A 23491-nucleotide genomic window follows, 5' to 3' on the forward strand; every position below is an offset into this window, starting at 1 on the left:
TGAGCGAAAAGGTAAAATTGACGAGTTTGTAGACTTCTCGAATGACTTTTTTCAATAGTGTCATTCTATACCATTCAAAACAAAATATTATTTTATGCAACAGAGTCATATTCTAGCAAAAAGTCGTCAGGGCTTCTGCGAAAGTAAGCTACACATCGACGAATGCTCATTCTCCATCCACCCAAATGTAGCGCTTTTGGTCCGAAACAGATTCCAAAGATTCAACGCTAACCATTATCATATTTCAAAGGTTAAAAGTGAATTTTTGAAAAATTCAGTGGAAAATAGTAGCCAGTTTTCGCCCATTTTCGGCGACTGGCGTTAAAGCCAGTCGTCCCACTCTCGGCAAAACTTTAAAAAGAGGAATCACTTAAAACTTTTGAATGAACTGACGGTTAGTGATGGAACTGTGGTATATGTTTCAGATCGCTAGAGCTACATTTGGATGGAAAAGAAGAGTTCGGCGATGCGTAGTTCATGTTTTAGTTAAAACAAAGCCTTTTAAATATTTTGATAGGGACACAATGTATAAAAAACCTTAATTTTAACGCACTGAGGCAGGTAGGACTCATGCTTTTTATCTTACGCATTGTTGGCTAAACCCGGGACTATGAAGCCCGACCTGTCTCCGACCATTTGCCTACCAAATCGTGCACCGACAGACCGTACGCCGATTGTTATACTGAACGGGCCCACTGACCGCCAGTACATTCGACATTACAGACCGTACCGCTGCACTGGAATTGTGCTCAGAACACCTGCATCGTCACCTTTACCAACAGATCGCACTATCGCTTACCGAACGATCAACAGATCCATTAAAGGAATACTGACCTAAAATGTAAAGTTTAAAAAAACCATGCCGGAGCGAGTTTCCAGGGCTGATATACAGTATCCAAATGCTTGGTTCATACAGATGGATGATGCTCGTATTATTGTAGTTCTTTGAACAAATTTCTCTAGTCACGCCGATCGGGCGAGCCGTCAGCCGGAAGCAGACGGTGCGAGCGAGGCTTTCTAGGAGTGACCGTAGGGGAGCTAACTTATATGCCATTCACACGATCATAAAGGTACCTTTAGCTATGGCAATTTTATGGCGGACGGCGAATCAGTTCGCGATTCTCCGCGCGCGGCATCTGCTCATAACTCAGGTGCGCAGGCTGATTAGACGATTGCAAAGGGAGCTATGTTTAAGGTACCTTTATGCTGGCCATGTGAATAGGGCATTATGCTTCCTGCTTTCTCTCTTGTTCTTCATTCTTCGTGCGCCAATATATTGTTGGACGTTGTACACAGCGATGTTCAGAATTAGCTCCCATTTTTTTTACTTCCGCGAAGCCTAATCTGATTGTGTGTAAAGGACTTTCAATATGCATCCGCCTACATATCTCGTGGGATGAAAAGCCAAACTTTGGCTATCTGTGCCCTCGCGGACCCTGAGCACCGATCCAAGCTGTGCACGCGCGGTCCTCGCTTGTTCTCAAATGCCAAAAAACGTTGTCCTCTATTGACATTCTTCACAAGAGCGCCGCCATCTTGAAATGTCGTCACTTCCAGTATGGGTGAAAACATTGTTTTGCCATCGCCACGCCAATAGAATGCATTTAGGAAATAAGCGTAACCGTCACCCATTGTCGTTTTGTCTCCCCACTATTTTTTTACTAATTAGAGGTTGAAATGTTTTAATATTTTTTCGTCGCCCATGCCGGATATGCTTACTTGGTGGTCGGGGGCGAGAGTATGCGGAAAAGGTCTATACTCCGTACACCCTTAATTAAAGGGGCGATGTAACATTTTTTCTACTTTCAGTAAATACGACTTAGAAATCATCCTTGAAATTTATGACCTAGGAAACACAAGTTGGTTTCTTTCTTTACGCAATGGCAGTTGCAAAAAACAAGTTCGAGTAAAACGAACACCGTTTTCCTCCTCAATTCGCAGTCAGAAAAACCGGCCATGTGATCTTGGGGCAATTCAATGCCGCCAATATTTTTCACATCGGCATGCGTTGGGGTTGGCAGAGCACAGGGTTCACGCTGAGTTCTACGCATCGTTATGCTTCGACTACTCCCGTCATCTCAGTTATTGGGCACAAGCCACTACCCGAATGCATGTCGAGGCATTCATTGTGACGTGCCCAAATGGAATGCCTAAGCAGTAATCATGTCCACCGTACGAGCAGCATTTAATTATCGTCACAACAGGGATCCCAAAGCTTGATGACGCACTCCTGGGAGTCGTATTGTTGGCGTTCTCCCCGCAGCTCCGTCATAAAAGTTTGTAAAGGAGAGACTGAAAGAAGAGGTCCGCTTTTATCCGTGGAATTCTACCGAAACGAAGGCACCTCTTGGTCAATGGTGCTGCGTTCGAGTATTCTTGAGTTCCACTCGTGCCACTAAGCTGGTGTAAAGTAAGAGCCGTTCCTACCCAATATCATTGCCCAGCCCCTTTAAGCTGAGACTACAAGCTCCGCCTTCAGCACGATCAAGCCCCGGCTTATGGCTTTGAGACATGCATTTGTAGCGCTAGCTCTCGTTCTGCATAAGAACACTTTAAAACAGCGACATCGAGCTCTCGTGCTTGTGGCATTGGTTGCAGTCTCAGCTTAAAGGGAATAATGAAACCATTTTTCTAGTTTCGCGAAATACTACCTAGAGTCACTTTCTAGCATTAATAACTCAATGAACTTGCCTTAGTTTTTCTTTGTAAGCAATGGCAGTCGCCCCAAAAATTAAACAAACCTGGGTATCGTCTATTCCCTCAACTCGGAGCCAGAACAAGCGGCCATGGGGGATCGGTGGCCGAGTGGGTTAGCGCACACCAGCTCGAAGCACGTGGAGCGAAAGTTTGTCTACAGAACCCAGGATCCGGGGCTCAATCCCCAACCTTGCCCGTTTCGATCTGGATGACCATCATACCGGCGTGCGGTCGTGTATTACTACTGCGTGGTGCACGTTTAAGACCTCAAAGCAGCTATTTTACTCCATTGCCTAAACAGCTCATCTACAGCTCAGAGGCAAGTTGCCCGTTGAGACAGACCAAATTTAAACTGTATAAACACAGACACCAGTGGCCACTTGGTTTGGTGCTTATTCTATGCCGCCAACTACGCCAACGCTACTCACAGTCACGCGCTGGGGTTGGCGAAGCAGAAAACGCATTCTGAGCTCCAGGAATTGTTAGAGTTCGGCTATTCTCGTCTCCGCAGTGATTGGACATGAGCCATTACACGAGTGTCTGCCCAGGCATTGATTGTTACAGGCCGAAGTCGAGTGCTCACGCTGCTTCCGTGTCCAATCCATGCGCCACGCTCGACTTTCGTCAGGTGGTGTTTACTATACCACAATTATGTCATCATACTTTGCGAAGGCAATAATGAAGAAACCTCTTTTATCCTCGCAATTCTATCGCGAAAAAGAAGCTTCTGAATCAGTGGCGGTCTCTGCGAGTTTACTTGGGCCAGACTAGGTCCAATACGCCTTTGCAAAGTCTTGAACATTCCAACCCAATATGGTTTGATGACAGCTTTAAGGGTGAACGGAGTACAGAATTGGTGAAGTTGATATTCGTGACATCAGTTATTGTATTCACTTGTGTCCTGCTTCATGTTTGGCCATGTGAAACACTCGTGGAATGTTTTGTAGGTTCGCAAAAAACTACCTTGTCCCCCGGATCCCTGGATCTTGAGCTATTCTTGCCGAACTCTTCGAACCATTGAATGTCGGACTTCAAAGTCACCGTAGTAATAGAACAGATGTTCAGTTCCGTCCCACAGCTCTGCTTGGTTTACCATTTCCTGATTGTCGTCATTAAGCGGAATAAGAAATCTTCAAAGAGCATCAGCGTCGGTCAGCGATGACCCAGGGAGATGTATAATGTTAAAATGAAACTGCTGGAGCTCATTCATCCACTTCGCGAGTCATCCTTTTGATCGTGACACTGAAGAAGGTGAGTCAGTGCTTGCGGGTCTGAAAATAGCTTCAAGCGTGATCGAAAATACCTGATAGCCTTCAAAACTGCCAGAGCTTTTTTTTTTTTTTTTTTTGTTATGTAATTCGACTCCGACATTTTGAGCGTGTCGCTGAACTAGCACACCACAAGAAGCTGTTTCTGGGCGGGATTCTTAGAATACTTTTGGTAGAGCAGGGTCCCTGTCTCATAACGGAAGACATCCGTGTTTGGTTCGAACGGAAATATACAATCTGGCATAAAGGGTAGAGGGTTCGATGAGATGGCATGAACCATGTAGCGATATGCTCTTTCATATTCCTCCGTCCAGTCAAAGTCCTCATGCTGCATAAGTCTGGTGAGACATTTCCTCTTAAGGGCGTAGTCTTTAATTAATGCTCGAAAGTAACCGGCAAGCCTGAGGAGCAGTCGGAGAAAGTGCACGTCCTATGACTAAACCAGTTCTTAAATGCTTGTCACCGACTCTTCGTTTGTGCTTTTCTTGGAGCCGTTGAAGGCGCAGCCGCACAAATATCATCTGGGTCTGAAAGAACTCACTGTTAGAAACGTTGCAAATACTTTTAGGTACGGATTGAAGTCCTAGTCCATCATCGCAAACCACGCAAAATTTTTTTGGTTAATGGGGAGGCGGTTGTACTCATACAGGTCGAAAGGAGTTGCGACGATTGTGTACAACTTGTTACCGTGTTGTAGAAGATCATGCCAAAATTTCTTGCAGCGGTCAGTGAAAAGCATCGGCACCCTCAAATTTTATCAATGATGGCTTCCATTCGTGGCATGAGGAAAAAAGCTAGCCCATTCTGCTTGTTTAAAGCACGGTAAGCTGTGCAGAGTCTGAAGTTTTTATCTGCCTTAAGTGCAATGGTGAAAGAAGACACAAACAGAGGCACGGAAAATCAAATAATGTTCGCATCAAGAATGTTTTGTATCTCCTGCTGAATCACACCTTCTTTTTTTCTTGTCATGTTGTAAGGCTTTCTTCGCGCCATTGTCTTCTCACTGATTTTGAAGTGCACCGTACATTTTGTGGTAACTAGCGGGTAGCTGCCAACACTGAACATTTCGGGGTACAGCATACAAATTTCTTCAGCTGCAGCAATAAGTTTTGGGGGTCTGTCGATATGTTTGTTGCCACAACATCTGCGGTCGGCACGGATGGCCGTCTTTTTCAATGTCACTTAATCATCCCGGTCTACATTCATATTGAGTCGCTCCATGCCTGGCCGGGACATTAGAAACTCGAGCAAAGTCCACCTCATCCACAGCGAGAGCCATAATTTCCATATGCAGGCATCAAAACTACTGGTAACAGTTGTCCATCGGTCATAAAGGCTTTTCTTGTCGTTGGAACTTAAAGTGTTAATTCGCTTTCCCATGTAGGTTTTCAGATCATTCGCATTTTCCTTGGTAATTAATGATACTGAGGCACCGCTATCGACAAAGGCGTGAGTCTCACGTCCGTCAATATCAACAGTGTTCTCTGACAGGCGTGTAGACAGGTACACAGTTTCATTTTGCATCAGGTGATACTCACCATCTACCCTTTTTATGCGGTATTGTTTTCATCTTCTTAACCTCTCACCTGCTCCTCCACATTCTTAAGCCTAACCGCTTGGTTTTGGTTGAAGTTTGAGAATGGCGTAAAGATGTATGGCCGTTCCTGCGGAGGCCTGTGTTAACAAAATGTTGGTTGGTGTCCCACGGTGTGTGCCTGCGCGAGGTTGAGTATTTCTATCCCCGACATGAATGGAGTTTAGCGTTATAGGAAGCTCGAGGAGGTAAGTTTTTGTCTACGGAGGTGGAGATGTCTCCTACAGAAAAAAACACAGTCTAATTTTTCGCTTACTGTCTGCAAACTGGATTTCAAATTTCCAGCAAGAAAGCCAGTTAGATTTCCTGTTCCATTATCCAGGTAGCGAAAAGTTATACTGTTTTTTTTTTTGGTAGGGTCTCACAAGCTCTGAGGCAAGTTTTCCGCGGCTTTGGGATTTGGAGCATGTACTTGATATTTATTTAACATAGAAGCCCATGCAATATTAAGGGAATTGTTGCCCAGCCCTGCTTGTTGGTTTCGGGAAATTGCAGGAGTCTTCTTCCCCCCCTCCAAAAAAAAATGCCCTAGGTCAGGGACTGTCTTCTACGTGTAGACGTCGGGTTATTTCCATCGGTCAACTTGGTTGCCATTGAAGTTATTGCGGCAGCTTGCCCTCCAATCAATCCAGCTTACGTCAGGGTACTCTACTAGGAAAAGTTCATACCACTTTTTCGCGATGTTGGTAAAGGCGCTGACACATTGAGAAAACTGTTCGAACCCTTGACCGTAAACACGAGGAAAACATGTTTCCGGCGACCGTTTCAAATTGAGACAACATCAACAGCTGGGAAATATGCGTTTGTCGCCCAGCAACCATGTTGGCCAATTTGGTCACCAACCGCCTGATAACACCCTGTTATACCACGCTGACGGCAAGGCCAACAGGGGGAACATTCCGCCATCTTGTTTTTCTGCACATTCTTGCGTGTGCTGAAAATGAACTACCTTTACGACGCTGTAAATTTATTTTTAGGAAATCGCAGTGCGTTTGAACGGCCAAAATTACTACGAGACGATGTCCACTAGTGACAGTGACACAAAAAAGTGATGTGAAAGGTATTTTTCGGTCCTTACGTCATCGAAATCTTCATTCGTTGTCAAAGCAGCTAGCCCTAACCAAGGAAGACAAAATTTCTTCTAATTTTGTGATTTACGGCGGGCCATGAAGCCGTTCTACATTTCATAAAAGTCTCCTTTCCATTGCAAGAGACGTTGCAGTCCACTGTACCTCAAAGCGTTTTATGTAGCCTGGTGCTCAATTGTAACTATTCAAAAAGGGCCACTGACGGTTCGGGTGTCACTACAATCTGTATAATAGTTTTCAATGCTGTGTGTTTGCCTTTCCTGCCTTCCTTGTGATCGCGTCATTCCCCCAGACTTTCAGGGTTTTCACAGTGTTTACGTGCCTCCAGCTGTCATTTTCAAGCTCCAAATATCAACGATCACTTTCAGTAGCGGTCATTTTCATGCTCCGATTTCTTCTATCGCTAGGTCAAGTGGATTATTTTTAACCTATTTTTAACGAATAAGTGCGCACGCTATTGTTAATAATTCTAGGGGTATCTGGGCTGACCATTTCGATCAATTTATAACTTAACCTACTGTTTAAATGCTCAATACAATAGCGGTGACTTTTTGGAGGATCGTTTTTGGTAATTACATATACATTTGAAACTTTTCTCAGCTGCACGCCACGCTTCATTATTCTTAAATATAATTTCAATCCCTTTAGTTGAGTAAATTATTTGAATGAAGCTCCTTACAGATGGTGTGCCTCACGCATGAAGCAATCTGCGTTGTGGGAACAAAATTTCACTCATCCACCAAACCGCGCAACAGGCGTTTTCAGCAGATGTTGCTGCTGTTTTTGTTGCCGAAAGCTGCCACACCGTCGCTGTCGGCCAAGTTGTGCTGATGTTTCTGTACTCAGGCAGGTCTCTTGGGCAACAGAGGTAACGACCGACATGTTGCGTGAACGTTCATCAACATGGTGTGTAGATGGCGCGACCGTGTTTCCTCAATGCGACAGGCCTTAAAAAAGAACATGTGTTCTTCATCAGGCCTTCTTCTGAGTTGCGCATATTCTTGTCGCACGCACGCTCATAGATGTCCATTCATTCTTCTGGACTTTATTAATTGCAATCAAACACGTGTGGCTCCACTGTCTGCAATCTAAGTTTTTTTGTGTCTATTACGGAAGCAACAACGGTCTCGATCAGCACATTTCGTTGGGTTACTTACTGCCGTGGCTTTTGAAGGGCTTGCAGTATTCTGGTCGTGTTCAATGACTCTTCGAATGTTCTCCGACATGTCCGCAATACCATGTCTTTAAAAATTGAATGTTACCTATTTATTATTTACCTTCGTAGATTTTGAGGTCAGAAGTTACGTGGGTGAATTCCTCACCTTTAGTGTGACCAGCTTGATTGGTTGTGCCGTACTGACATCTCGTGGAAGATACGTTGTGTCATTATTTTCAACATAGTAATTGAGTAACACTACGCTTTCATGAAAGCTTCCTTACATTTCACTGATCGTGTCGACTGTGCCAAATTTGTAGGCGTCTAGAAGTTATTACCACATTACTGCATCTCAATCTGTACTTTTTTCATTCAATCTCCCCCTCTTTGTCGTCGTCTTTGTTCTTTCGTTGTACTCGTCATCGTCATCCTTTTGAATCACTTGAATACTCCATGTAACAATTTGTAACGTACGTGCCAATAATAGGGCGTTCTGATGCAAACACGCAATATGAACGTTGGCGTACAATTTTGCAGGGCGGTATATTGGTTGCATGTGCCAGTCACTTGGTTGTGCTTGACATACAGGCATAAATACCAAGGGACGACTTGAAACAACTGATTGAAGATAGAGAGTGTAGACAGGCGAGCTTCTTTATGTTACACATAAAGAAAAATCGAGTCGTCGTCCGCATAAAAAAAAACGTTTAAAAAGTTTAACATATTTCTTCTTTTTTTTGTGGCTACTGCACGTTTAAAAAAAATAGATGTATGACTAGAACTGTGCAAGAGTGCAAGGACGAAGTAGAGACAAACAATACAAAACGCCGTGTATCGACTCCTCTTTCTTCGTCCGTGGCCTGTTGGGTAGTTTTGTTCCGTTGTATCCCAAACAAAGCTTTTTTTTTAAATTAAAAGGAAGCGCTGGAGGTTCCAAGAAAGCTGCTTATTGGCAAAATGACGCAAATGCCAGAGAATGGTGGTGTTCAGTCATTGCGACGGCTATGCCTTTTGCAAAGCACGATTGGCTGATGTGCTGCATTACAGGCAGGTAGCCTTGTACTTCCGTTGGTATATTTTAATATACAATGGGTTATGATGAATGAGTGATATAGTATGACATTTGGCAGGACAGTTACTACATCATATACTGAAATGTCTTGCTCAATCGGGAAAGCCATTACCAGAGATACGTAAAACGGTATAACGGGTTCTTTATGAACGCGTTGTTTGGATTTAGGAATGGTCGAATCAGGCTTACTGTTATTTGAATCTCCGAGGAAGATCTCGGAACCTTCGGAACAGACGACAGCTTCCGCAAACCTGCGAAAATCCAAGCCTATAATCAGGTCTTGCCTTCAAGACGACGAGGCCACGAAGAGAATGTCTTAGCACATGTCTTGTACGGAAATCACGGGCCATTTACAGGATGACCGCATCAACCACATATGTTGACGTTGCACGTAATAAGCTCCAATAGAGTGTTGTTTCAACTTTGCGCAGCTGTAAGGACTGTCTAATAACGCAATTCGTGGCACCTGTGTTAGCCAAGGCCTATAAAGTAAGCCGTCAATGTGTATACTTTGATGAGATTCAGTGGTTCTGAAAAAGGACGATGAAGGCTTCTATGTGGCAAAGGTTAGGTTAAGTTGACTGCACAAAGCATTTAGAGAGTTAAGTCAAACAGGGGCCTATCTAACTGATTGTCGCGAGTGAAAACAAAAGCGATTCAGCTAATATTTAAATCCGGTAACTTTCAACCTTATGAGTAATCAACAAAAAAAAAAGCTAAAAAAAATTAAATGTGTAGTTTTCGGAGAAAGCGACCTCAAATACCTCAAAATGCCAGATTTTTAAAACAATTCCCACGAAAAATTGGCTTATTCAACTGATTGTCTCAAGGATACACGAAAAACGCTCAACCAATATTTATATCAGTTAATTCTTAACCTTTAAAGGTCTAAGTGCCAAATGCTAGAAGTAAAAATAATCTTTTGTACAAGTTGACTTAAACATGTCAAAATTTAAGGAATTTTAACAAGGTTTGTGTAAGATATATTTTGTAGCAGTTACCAACACGAACAATATATCATCGTATAGTGGACGCTTACAACTACGCACTGATAGTGCGTTCGTGTCGTAGTTATTTGTTTATTTTCAGAAATAATCTGAATCTGTGTAAGTTACTCAGGGTAGCAGGTCTGTCATTTTGTAAAAAAGATATAACAAGGAAACTAATATTAAATTTAATAGTTTTGTACTACAAAGACAAAATATAAAAAAATATGATTGTAGTCATCATTTTGTTTAACCAGTAATAAAGGCTACAAAAAAAAACAATTTAAACTGCGATTCGCGCTCCGTATTTGGTTTTAGAAAACTGCAATCCAATTTTTAAGCTATTTCGTTTATTGCAAATATACATCTATCTATTAAATACAACATATGTTTAAGCTCTAACTGACTCCCCCCCCCCTTACATTTTCGAAACATGACTGTAATGTGCTTGCTATTACAAAAGAAATGATAACATCGAAGACTATAGGGCTAGTACGGACAAGGCTCACAGCGTTAACAGACCGCCCACGGCCTTTCATGCGATTTCTTGCTCCGTTTCTAGATGTATTAAAACATATAAAAAGCAGTTGAAAGTTTACCCATGCCATGCTATGCATCTCTATAGTTACTCGAGATCAACTGACTGATCTAACCGCGTTGAATTGCGTAATATAATTTCAATTGTGCTCTAGAGTTCCCTTGAAATCTATAAAATACAGTCAAATACTTTCATAGATTATCTCGACTAGCTGTATATTACTAGAAATAAAGAAATTTCTTCCAAATGCACTTGAATTTCATTGCCTAGAGTTCCCTTGAAATCTATAAAATATAAAATACAGCCAAATACTTTCATAGATCATCTCGACTAGCTGTATATTACTATAATTAAAGAAATTTCTTCCAAATGCACTTGAATTATATTGCCTAGAGTTCCCTTAAAATCTCTCAAATACAGTCAAATATTCTCATAGATTATCTCGACTAGCTGTATATTACTATAATTAAAGAAATTTCTGCCAAACACACTTTAATTTTATTGCGTTCAAAATGAAGGTCACATGTCTTCCTCGCAATATCTTAGCGAACAATCTCATCTGTATAAAACATTTTTTGGGTCCAATGAACGCTCTTGATCAAATAAGATCGTGAAAGAACCATATAAGGACACATGACAAATGTATAAAATTATATTAAAAGTTATAAGAAGCTTTTTTTAGTTTCTTATACCTTCGTATAAACGCTTGTATGGCTCTCATATGTTCTTACATGATCCTACTTGATCATATGCGAGTATAGCTCTTGGTACGCCAAATTTAGTGAGTGTCGTGCTTTGGCAAAAAGGCTTTTTAAACAAGACAAAAGTATGCATACGGCTGCACTTGAGACCGATATGCACACGAAGCCAAAAAAACTTTTGGAAGTATGTACCATCAAAACAGAAGCGAAATCATAATGTCGTCCCCATAAGGGATGGTTCTGGTTACACATGTGATCCAAGTAAAATCGCCAATACGTTTGCAGTGCATTTTAAGAGGGGGCGCACCTCAGAGCTCCATAGAGAATACATGAGGTTTTTCGCCAACTTAGAAAACGTTTCACATAATAACGGCTGCGCGGATCTTCTAGAAAATATTGGCTTTAAAGACATTGAGTCATTATCAAGACATTAAGCGGAACAAATGTTTAATTATAAATTTAATTTTATTCTTAAAAAAAACTAGGAAAATGTTAAAATCGGCTAATTCGGCACTTTTGCGTTCGGAGCGAATTTACAAAATTATCTAAGTGCAAACAGAAAAAGTATTTTGTTCAATGCCTTATAAATGTATTGCGGAATCGAATATTATCGAAATTATTCATGTAAGTCGATCTGTTCCGTAACTACAGCGAATATAAAGAACCAAGGTGTCGGTGCTTGTTTTTATTTCTTTTAAGGTACCTCTCTCTGCCGTCCGGTGGCGCTCGCTGTCCACAAAATTCGAAATCGTCCGTTCGGAGATCGGCCGGATCGGCTCTGAGCAAGGTGTTCTTCCGCAGCCGTATTCCGCGCCCGTATCCTGTTTCATTCTGCACGCCGAGGCGTCAGTGTGCGTGTCTTGCTTTCCTGGTTCTCGGTGGGTAGATCTCCATGTTTTCGCACGTGGCAAATTCACCTTGGAGCTATGGGTCGAAGACAACCGTCCTGTGGCAAGCGGGCCGCAAGGTGTTCCACAAACTCGCGGTCCGTCAAAGCGTTGTGCTTGATTGTACTTTTTTTTTTCTTTTAAAAACTTTTTTTTGACGCAAAGTCTTATTTTATCGTTATCTTTCACCAAACGTCCTTCCGCTTTGGGGTCGTAAAGATTGGGGATGAAACGTGCACAGAGTTTATTTATTTATTTATTAAAAGTACCCTCAGGGCCCGAAGGCATTACAGAGGGGGAGAGCACATACATGAAACAAAGATAGTAATATAGTAACAAGTCAACAATATTAAATATACAACAAACAAAGAATAATAATAATAATAGGTCACGGGTCACTGCTAAAATAGCTAGTGATGGAATTTCTAAACAGGTTAGTATCAGTTATAGTAGCAATCAAACCAGGGAGGTGGTTCCATTCCTCGGCTGTGCGGGGTAAAAAAGAAGATTGAAATGTTGTGGTAAACGAACTTGGAACTCCAACTTTATGCTGATGGTCAAGACGGGATGAAATGTAAAAGGGGGGAGTAATCATCCGATTGCGTAGGAGAGGGATATGAAAATACATTTTATGAAATAGACATAGGCGTGAAATTTTACGTCGCAAGGAGAGAAGTGGTAAACATAAACTATTTTTCATTGATGTGACACTAGCAGTACGATGGTAGTTGGAAAGAATGAAACGGGCTGACCTATTCTGAATGGATTCCAATGCAGTGATTAGAGTATCGTGACCGGGATCCCAGATGGAGGCTGCATATTCTAATTTAGGCCTGATTAATGTTTTGTAGAGGATCAATTTTAGTGAAATAGGTGCCAATGAAAAGTTGCGTTTTAAGTAGCCCAACATGCAGTTAGCACGGGTAGTAACATACTGAATGTGGGGTTTCCATGAAAGGTTATTTGTTAAGTGAACACCAAGGTACTTGTACGTTGCCACTTGCTCCAAAAGGTTGCCATCTAGGTGGTAACAGGGACTGTTGTTAGGCTTGCGGGACACTCTCATCTGTTTACATTTACTAGTGTTTAGTTTCATTAGCCATAATTCACACCAACGAGAGACAGAGTTAATATCAGACTGAAGTGTAGACAGGTCAGAATCGTGACAGATTTCACGGTAAATTACACAGTCATCGGCAAAGAGACAAACGGATGAAGACACATTAATGGGAAGATCGTTAATATAGATTAAAAATAGTAGTGGGCCTAAAACCGACCCTTGAGGAACTCCAGAATTCACAGACACGGGAGGAGAATGTTCGTTGTTAATTGTTACAAATTGTGAACGGTTATTTAGAAAAGACCGAATCCATGCGAGAACGTTAGGGTCAATGTTAAGTTTTGAAAGTTTTAACAGTAATAGCTCGTGACACACCTTATCGAATGCCTTGGCGAAATCTAAGAAAATGCAGTCCACCTGGGAGCCTCGGTCAAGAATAGAATGAATGTCATGAGTGAAGGATAGGAGCTGAGTATCACAAGATAATGATTTACGAAATCCGTGCTGTGCTTCGGTGAAAAAATTATTCGACTCTAGGAAATGTACGAGTTGGGAAAAGATAACGTGTTCCAGAAGTTTACATGGTTTGCTGGTTAATGAAATGGGACGATAATTGTTAGGGGAATACTTATCGCCACCTTTCGGAATTGGAACCACCTTCCCCACTCGCCAATCACAAGGTAAAATACCATCTTGCAGCGACTGTTCAAACAATTTTGAGAGAATAAGAGATGAGTATAGTTTAGTGTTTTTTTAAAAACTTGGAATTAATTCCGTCCACTCCTGATGAGGATGATAACTTCAGTTCATCTATAATTCTTGCAATACCAGCAGGATCAACAAAGATAGAATCCATTGGCAGATAACAGGAACAGCTCATCGAAGGGTAAGTTATGTTGCGAATATCGGAGAAAGATTCCATAAATATACTATTTAAGACATTAGCACATTCGTCACTGGGCACGCTGTCACCACTAGAAGTTGTAAGAGAAATTGAAAAACGGTCCTTTTTGTTAACAGTATTCCAAAATTTAATGGGGTTATTTACCAACATGTCTGGAAGACTATGTGTGAAAAAGTGAGATTTAGCGCCTTCAATCGCTTTTTTGTACACTTCTACAGAATTGTGATATGCGGCCCAGCGACGCTCACACTGGGAAAACTTGGCCGCACGGTACAAGCGCTTTTTTTATTTGACAGTCTCTTCAGGGCTTTCGTGAACCAAGGTGACTGATTATTTTCAAGTATATTTCGGAGCGGCACGTATTTGTTGATAAGGGAGATTACCTTATCTTTATACAAATTCCAGTTTTCGTCAACCGAGCGCCCCGAAAAGTCTGTCAAATACTGGTCAAAGAAAACCGCAAGATCATTGTTGATCTGATCAAAATTCGCTCTACTGTAATCGCGTATTTTCTTTCGTTGGTCAGTCGGCCTAGATACCGACGTTTTGAAATGAAAATGTAACATAGAGTGATCACTGATCCCTGGAAGATAAGTTATGTCACTTGCATGTTCAGGGTGAGTAGCCAATATTAGATCTAAAACACTTGCTGTCGTCGGAGACACTCTGGTGGGATGAAGAACTAATTGCGACAGGTTAAAATCGAGACACAAGTTAATGAACGAATTACACTCTGTAGTGTGTACATTCATACAATGAACGTCATCTGACCATGATATAGCGGGAAAATTGAAGTCACCCAGAAGGAAGATGGGTGCGCTGGGATACCGCATCACTATATTTTTCATGGATGTCTTGTGACCTCCGTACGGTTCGTGATCACCGCCGTCTAACGCGGGGAAAAATGGGTCGCCTGCTCTGTAGTCAGGGTATTGCTAGGGGAGGGTGATAACTCGCTGTTCTTCTGGAAATTCACATATTTCCCAAAAAGTAGACATGGATAATGTTTAGGGTACGTTTTTTATCGGTGTTTATTTTTGAGCGAAAATCGGTGCATGTTTTTCGGTGCTTATTTCTTAAACACCAGTGTATTATGGTTGAACGTCTCGTGATGACGCTAAAAAGCGTTTATATCCGAGAAAGAAAAATGCGATTGGACAAGAACATTTCAAATTTCCAATTCTATTCACATATCTCATACGCTCTTCTCGCGGGAGCATCTATTCCGCCGAAAAATGCCTAAGTCATTGAGCTGTCAAAGCATACGCAGTGTACAATCTTTCGGCCTAGAGAGCTATTGCGCTCGCTCGAACGCGCTTCACAGCCCAGTAGACGAAGTTGGTGGCACCCAGAAGGCGAGTTTTTGAATGGTCTGTAGTATAAAGAAACAAATAACAATCAACGCTTCTCAGTTCCCTAAGCGAAGAGGCGCGTTTCTAGGGTCAATGGTTCCGGGCGACACTAATGTTGTTGGCGTTGTCTTTAAAGAACCACACCGACCTCTGAATAGGCACTGGAAAGATGGAGGATCGACGAGATAAAAAGTTTCACAAACTTCTAGAGAGGAGGCGTTTCGAAGAAACTAGCCGTCGCTAGGGCGGGAACAGTCACCGAGTGGAGTGTTTTGGTTTTACTCAGGCCGAATATTTTCAATCACCGGAGTTTTTCGGTTATAACCAATTTAGTATTTTCGTCACTGCGGATGTTTATCAACTCAGAATATTACAGTTTGTCCTGAAAATTATGTCTTTTTTTTTTCTTGGTGAATAGAGGTGATTTGTTGAGTTCAAAACTTCGCATTATCAAAATAACAAACATCGAAATGCTGAACACCGGATAATGAAGTTGCTAAAAGGCCAAAGAGCCGGAAGGCAACCCTGAACTGCAACAATATTTATTTACTTCTACTTCGAAACGCATTTCTGTAAGTGCCACCAACAAACGAGCATACAACGCCGAGAGCCAGCGTATTTAGCAAACGACCTCTCCGACTCAAAAGCGGCGCGCGTTCCGCAGGCGGCGACAGTCGCAGAAACAAAAGCAGGCGCGGTAACAACAAGGAACTGCAGTTCCTTGTCTGCTAAATACGCCGGCTCTCGGCGTCGTATGCTCGTTCGTTGGAGGCAGTTGGCGTCGCGACCGCTTGCGCCATCTCTTGTCTCCCGTGCGAAACGGTGCCGTGTTGTTTGAAGACGGGTGGCGTCGCTGCGTTTTCATAGGAGCTAAGCCTTTTTCTTTCTTTACTTTTTACTCAGGTAAGTTCGCTCTTTGCAAATTTTACAAAAAAAAAAAGCACCATCTGTGGGCAACGCTGCACGAAGTCGTAGCGCGATAGGTTAAGAAACCGAATTTCGCGGTCGATTTAAAGAGCCTGGCGTCTCCTTGAATTACCCTGTATAACACTGAACCACTTCGTATCCTTTTGTCTTTCTTTCATGGTACTAATTTCTTTCTGCGCATTATGGCTGTTACGACGCTGAGTCTGTCTACACCTTCAAAGTTGGACTTAGGCTCAGAATAGGGACCAACCGGTTTAAATCAGGAAAATATAATTAACACTTTAGCAAAGTGAATCTATCATATCGATCGGAAATACGATTTGACACATTTCATCTGAACACATATTGTGCACAGCGAATGCAATAGCGAGTCAGCGTGTAAAACGCCGCCACACTACGCTACCATAACATCTAAGCGATTTTTGCATAGCACCGAGCACGGAAAAGAGAAAACAGCTATTCATTCACATAAACGAAGCAAATTTATTTAAAGCCCGGACACTCCGTACGTCCAATCTAGCAAAGGTTATCAATAGACTCGACCATTTCATTTGCCGAAACAGGTAAAAGACGTTGGCAAAAATGATTAGACTGAATAAGTGAATCTAACGCACGTATTTTACCAACCGACGGTCGCGCGCCTTCAATACCATTTCCAATTGTCACTGCGCACCTCGGACACACTTTGGGGAGCAATGCATATTTACATCGCCGCCCGAGGTCTTCACTGAACGTGTAGTGCTGACCAAAATAAAATGCTAACCTGACTCTTTATCGCTCGCCGCAAAGGACGATTTCGAAGAGGCGGAGCTGTAGGTCACCTGAGATATATAAAAAAAAAAAAAAAACAGCTATAGAAACGAGCGTCGTAAAAAAGGGGACCGAAAGTTTTATTCCCACCTCCGAAAAGAAACCACCGCCACCCACTGCATCACGCAGCGCAGAAGCCGGACTCGGCCACCACACGCGTATTATCACTGACGTCCGATGCAATGCACACTGAGCTGACTGACCGCAGACATACCAAGCGCGCGGGAGGGAGGGAGAAACTTCCTCCGCCGAAGAAGAGCGTCACACGACACGTTTTGGGGATCTATATCACGCAGCGGCTAACGCGGGCCTTTTCACACTTCGATACTGGCGCCATCTAGAAGTCGCGCGTTCAACCACGTAACGAGCCGTGCGCCACCAGGTGTCTGAAACGGGCGAATAAATAGAAGTAGCGCGCCCTCTTAAATCCTGTTTTTCTTTTTCGTCTGCGGCAGTAACTGACGGCAGCACGACGTGCCAAGGCACATTAGATTTTCTTTCTTTTACCCCATTTGACGAATTTGAAATTAAGGAAAGCATTTTTAAAATGAAACCTAAGCTGTTTTGTGGTACAGATGGCATTCCCAGTTTTATTGTGAAAGGGTGTGCAGAGCTTCTGTCTCCTGTCTTATTACACATAATTAATTTATTACTTCGTTTAGGAGTATTTCCGTCTATCTGGAAAAGCGCCGTAGTTGTTCCGATTCATAAATCAGGCGATCCTAGTATTGTAAACAACTACCGTCCCGTATCATCACTGTGTAGTTTTTCCAAGGTTTTTGAGATGGTAATACACAAACGTCCGTACAGTTACTTCAGCCTAAAAATAAACCCCGAACAACACGGATTTTTGAAGGGCAAGTTAGTTCAATCTAATCTGTGCTCTTTTTTAGATTATACTGTTCTATTTGTTCGTGACCATGCACAAGTCGATGCGCTATATTTCGATATGACGAAGGCCTTCGATAAGGTTGATCATAATATTCTTCTCACCAAACTTGATAGTTATGGTTTGTGTCCAACGTACTGCCATTGGTTTAAAAGTTATCTCTTATGTCGTGAAAATTATGTTCGGGTGTCAGAGCTCATGTCTGATAAAATTTTGTCCCCTTCCGGAGTGCCCCAAAAAATGCAATCTTGGTCCACTTTTATTCTTAATTTTTGTGAACGACATCTCTCGTAGCGTGAAAAAGTCGGAAGTATTACCATTTGCCGACGACATCCAACGTTTTCGCTGTGTTCGTTCGTACTCGGAGTGCAAACTTCTTCAGGATGACGCGCTGGCAATTTGAGGTGGTGTTCTATGAACCATCTTTTGCTTAATGAGCAAAAGACAAAAATAATGTCACTGTCTAGAAAGCGTCAGTCACTTGTGTTCCCTTACACAATAGACAGCAGTATCATCTCCCGAATGTTCGTCATTCGTGATCTTTGAATTTATGTTGATTCATCTTTAAATTTCAATAATCATGTTTCAGCTATATGTAACGCCACTCTTAGGAATCTTGGGGTGATATTTCGTTTTACGACGCAATTTTCTTCTGATTGTCTCGTGCGTTTGTTTTGCTGCTTAGTGCGTGCAAAGCTGGAGTTTGCTTCAATTGTTTGGAATTGTATCAACCACACTGCATCATGCTCTATTGAGCGTGTTCAAAGACGCTTCAATTTATGACAGACATTTTTGGCGCAAGTGTTACTACAACTAAGAAACTAGGGTTGGGCACCTTGCTCGAGAGAAGGCGTTTACATGATTTTATGTTTTTCCATAAAGTTGTGAACGGAAGTGTTGATTCATCGCTTTTGTTAAGTACTGTTTGTTTTCATGTTCCCTTGCGGTCAAGTCGGTTTCAGAGCCCGTTCTACCCCAGGACTTTATATGATACGTCTCCCTTAACAAGAATGCAGCTGGAATTTAACAGGCTTGACCTATCTGCTATAGGCATTTTTAGTGACGTAACAACTTTTCGACGTACACTGGAGTCAATCATTTGTGTATAATGTTGAATCTATGTGGCTGCCTGCGTTTAATTTCCCATTACAAACTGCGTACCACTATTTAGGCTATGTGCTGTTTGTGGACACAACTAAATAAAGATTATTATAGTTCCTTTCCGAAATTGCTCTTGGCAACAATGAGCCGCTGCCTTGACGGCGCTCGGAAGTGCGACTGTCCACTGTAATTGGACAAGGCGCTGCAATTATGTGGTATGCGCCCGCGATCGCGAGCGCCACCGTCGCGGGTCCTGATTAGCTATCGTGGACCAGGACCGAATACGCAGTCAAGTTTGCGACTGAGTTTACGAGGAAGCACCTTCACACAAAACGGCGACTTCGTTTTCGCGGCTTCGTTCTTACATCGCGACTGAGGTTGGCCGTCGCATTTTTGTGGACGACGCTGTCCACGTCGACGATGGAGTCGCTTTCGCGTCTTCGTTGGCGATGCGGTTTACATCGACGATTGAGTTGCTAGTCACGCCATCGCTTCCGACGTTTGCATGATCGCGTCCCTTATCGCGTCTTCGGCAGCATCAGTATAAAAAATGTTTGCTTTGGCGGCAGTGGCAGTCTTCGACACGACGTTCTCTCCTCTTGGGCTTTCGGCAAAGTTGAAAGCATATACTGTTAACTCTATTTTCGCGGCTTCAATACTTCAGAAATTTTACAAAGTGTGGGTTTCGGGAATATTTGACAGACACAATATTTCGTGATTTGGAGGGGTACCCTTAGTATTCCTTACCATAGGTTAATCTTTTTTTGTCTATCTTTTGCGACATCCCTTAAGTCCAGAAATTCGCGAAAAATAGGTCCTCGCGAAAATTAAGTTGTTTACAGTCTGCTTGGAACAACTTGTTTCACCAAAAAGAGGTGGCTACCAGCAATATTTGAGAGGTAGCCAGTCTGTCTGAACTACTTCAGCCTATAGCCGTGTATCTTTCGTGTTATTATGTTTACCCCCTGACGTTTTATAACGATTTCTCGGTTGCTTCGAACAACGGGTCACCCGGGAAGGAAGAGAATGGGACACCTGAAAGAAGACAGCACCCGAATTTCAGAATCGCCACACGCCACGCCCGAATAAAGTATCCACGAGGAGAGCTGTGCGCGTGTGCTCGTAGCTATGATAGTTATTTTCACTGCGCGAGCTGTCACAATGAATCCTTGTGCACACGCGCATATCTTGACTTAAGGGGGCCATGAAACGATATCGGGTTGCAATGTTCGTGGCTTTAAAGAGGCGTACTGTCTTTAGTCTGGACCAAGTATACTCGCACGGACCGCCACTGATTCAGAAGCTTCTTGGTCGTGGTGAAATTGCAAGGATAAAAGGGGATTATGTCTTTCAGTCTTGACTTCGCAAAGCTCTGAAAGGCGCTATGGTGGCTCTACAGAGTGCTGACCACTGCGACCGTATACCACATAACGGCGGCCGCGGCCCCGCCGGGGCGGCGCACGTGATCACTCCCAGCGAGTTCGCATAGTTTGGAATCGGCGCCGCTAGATGGCGCGGCAACGCTGAAAGGGTGTATTGGACAAATAAATTTCTTATAGGTTTTTCGACTCGAATACCGCCGTCGTAAAAAGTTAATCTGTCCCACTAATATTTAATATCAATATATGCGACACTGGGAATACTGATCCCGACTGATCCGTAAATCAGTCGCTAACAATATTGGAGATCACTAAATTGAAAAACGAACATTGCTGCAACAAAAATGCATACCATTTGCATTAGAAAGAACCTTTGTATCGAGTCTCTTCTTTATGTGTGTTTATGTGATTAGTTCGGGTGATGAAAGCATATAACTTGCTATAATATATGCAACTTAGTATGGGCTCAAGGCGAGTGATCCCATCTAATTTATTCCTTCTTGCTGAGATATCACTAGCGATTCAGAAGTACATAAGTCGAAGCAAAATATTTAGTAGAATTTACAGTAAACACAGCTGCTGGTGTAAATAGGAGAATATTTTCAGTACGAATCCGAACTGACCCGTGGCCGTTACACCAATTTTTGTTTAAGGTTTTACAAATTTGTTTAAAAAAAAGCCGTGCGGTTTGTGCAGATTGGGTGTACGGCCAAGGAGACACAATGATGAGGAAAAATGGTCCCGATGAGACGGCTAATCAACTAGATCATGGTCATCAACATTTTAGTTAGTAAGAATGAAGATATGGTTCAAAATAGAAACCTATTGGGGGTTATCCGAATCTGCAAACCAAGTTAATAAATATATATATATATATATATATATTTAGCACATGTAAAGTGCACAAGGATAGCGCGTTTCCTCGCCCATATCCTTGTGCCTGATGACGAGTGGTAACGCCATGGTTGCCACTCGTTTCACGCGCCAAAAGTCTTGGTAAAAATGTCTGCTTTAGTGGTTTCGACGATGCTCAACAAGTTTCTAATTGTAACCTTATGTTTATTTTCGCTAAATTAAATCTTATTTAACAAATTTTAGTTCATTATTCGACTTATTGGGACGATTAGCCCCAATATTATGTCTCCTGGCCTTAAAACTCCCCTGCACAAACCGCATTATCGTAGCTTTCACAGCTTTTTAAAGGAAATATATAAAGCATGAAAAGCGCATTCTGTTTGATAGGCTGTAATGTTGCGCAATTCGTAAATTTCTTTTGGGCGTGTACACTGATTCATTGAGTTTAAACGAACATCTGTGTTTTGAATTCTATTTATTTAATCGCACAAGTGTTTCGTTAACCGGAAATTCCAGGGGCCACATTGGAGCCCAACATGGGCATATTCCACGGCACTAAAATTTTTGATAAGACTTTTTATGCTACAATATCTAAAATATGGCAGTTCTGAGTTCGCGCCAGCTCTGCTTCTTTCTGTTGGTGAGATCGGTGGCCAACTGTGTGAGCTTAGGGCAGCTCGGAGCACATGGAGCGAAGGCTTCCGCTCAAGAATCTAGGGATCCTGGGTTTGTGTTCAATGTCCGTTTCGATCAGAAGGAGCATCGTACCGGCGTGCGGTCGTGAATCAGCGCTGCGTGATGCACGATCCCAGGCTAGCGATAATACTGCACTGCCTAAGTGTTTTTTTTATCTGCAGTGGATAGACTATAGTTGCCCGTTGGGGCTAATAGGCTTGCCGTTGTCCAAGATGTAAACAACAAAATTATTCCTCCATGTTTCATTTCTTCGGGTAATAGAATGCAGCCTGTTTCATGGTGTTTTTATAAGTTTCGTAGGAAAGCATAAATAGTAGCTGCATTGGCTGCACAAAAGCAGCCAGAAATCGCCCAATGCCGCGGAATTCGGAGCTGGCACACTCTCCGATATGCCGCTAACGCTGCTTTTGACGCTGCAGGTGTTGACGGTGCCAGGATCCGCTGTGCTGCTCGACACAAAAACTGCGGGGGCAGTATTCGCTGAATCGCTCTAGCCACCTTGCACATACGTCATCTAAGCTGCACGTGACAGCAAGCCACGGGATCGATGGAGCGGAAGCCATCCATGCTGATATCCCATACCTGGACAGGCAATCCAGCGACACTGAACTACCAATCGCCTCCAAGCCACGTGACCGATGTGATCAGACCCAAGGGTACATAATGGCCGGCGACTGATTTCGTGGGATTCGGAGCCGGCATACTTTCGGGTATGCAGTTAACGCTGCTCTTGACGCAGCAGGTTAATTCATACTACTCTAACAAAGCGCGGAAACTATTGTGCAAACTGCCGGCTCCTCAATTGCTGCATGTGCTGATGATTTTTTGACTAGACGGATGCGTCTGATATTGTCTTGTAGACGTTTTCGCCGTTTTGCACACCATGAGCTGTACTTCAATGTATTTCTGTTACTTTCCGGCGACATAGGGCTAAACCTTAGTCCCCTCACAGAACTCAAAACGGAACTACTGAAGTCCCTCCAAAGTGGTCAAACTACCATTATGCGGAAGCTAGATAGTATTGACCTCCGATTCGCCAAACCCAGCTAGGCTAAAAAGAAAAGAAATGACGAACTTAAAGGGACCATGAAACGATTCTGAAATCGAATTCCACCCACCGATCGTCGTAAAAGTTGAGCAAAGATACACAAAAACACAAAAATGGGGAGCCAAAGGAAATTCGTCGCTATGGAACTTTTAAAAGAAAACTGGACTCTTTTGAGCCTTCTTTCCTTCGAAAGCTCTCTGCCTTTTCACGGCGATGCATCCGCAGAACCGCAGCACGTCAGCCGAACCCAAGTCGCCTATTGGGTAAGAGCCTACCTCACCAGCACCGCGATGATAAACAATAATTAGCTGGCGAATGTTTCCTAAAAGTTTTGTTCAATAAAATTCAGATCCACATTTTGTAGCATAATTAGAGATATGACGAAAATTGCCAAATTTGATTATGCTGAGAGCCAAGCGCCATCTATCGTGTGGTAAATGAAGGGGAAAAAAAAAAAGACCCTACTGCGCTTGCGCAGTAGGG

At 42.7% G+C, this 23491-nt stretch overlaps 1 protein-coding gene across 4 annotated transcripts in view; it reads right to left on the minus strand.

The window, feature by feature from the left end:
- Window positions 1-23491, minus strand: part of LOC8039969 (putative phospholipase B-like 2) — a 70294-nt gene that overhangs the window by 37332 nt on the left and 9471 nt on the right. For 2 of the 4 annotated variants that reach the window (XM_040213550.3, XM_040213556.3), the window contains exon 2: window positions 9065-9126. The exons of the other annotated variants lie outside the window; for them this stretch is intronic. The gene's annotated coding sequence lies outside the window, so the exon portion shown is untranslated. The remainder of the gene's footprint in view (window positions 1-9064; window positions 9127-23491) is intronic. 4 annotated transcript variants of the gene reach the window in all.

The sequence above is a fragment of the Ixodes scapularis genome, unplaced genomic scaffold (genome assembly GCF_016920785.2).
Source record: "Ixodes scapularis isolate PalLabHiFi unplaced genomic scaffold, ASM1692078v2 PGA_scaffold1__304_contigs__length_218370807, whole genome shotgun sequence".
Lineage (NCBI taxonomy): Eukaryota > Metazoa > Arthropoda > Arachnida > Ixodida > Ixodidae > Ixodes > Ixodes scapularis.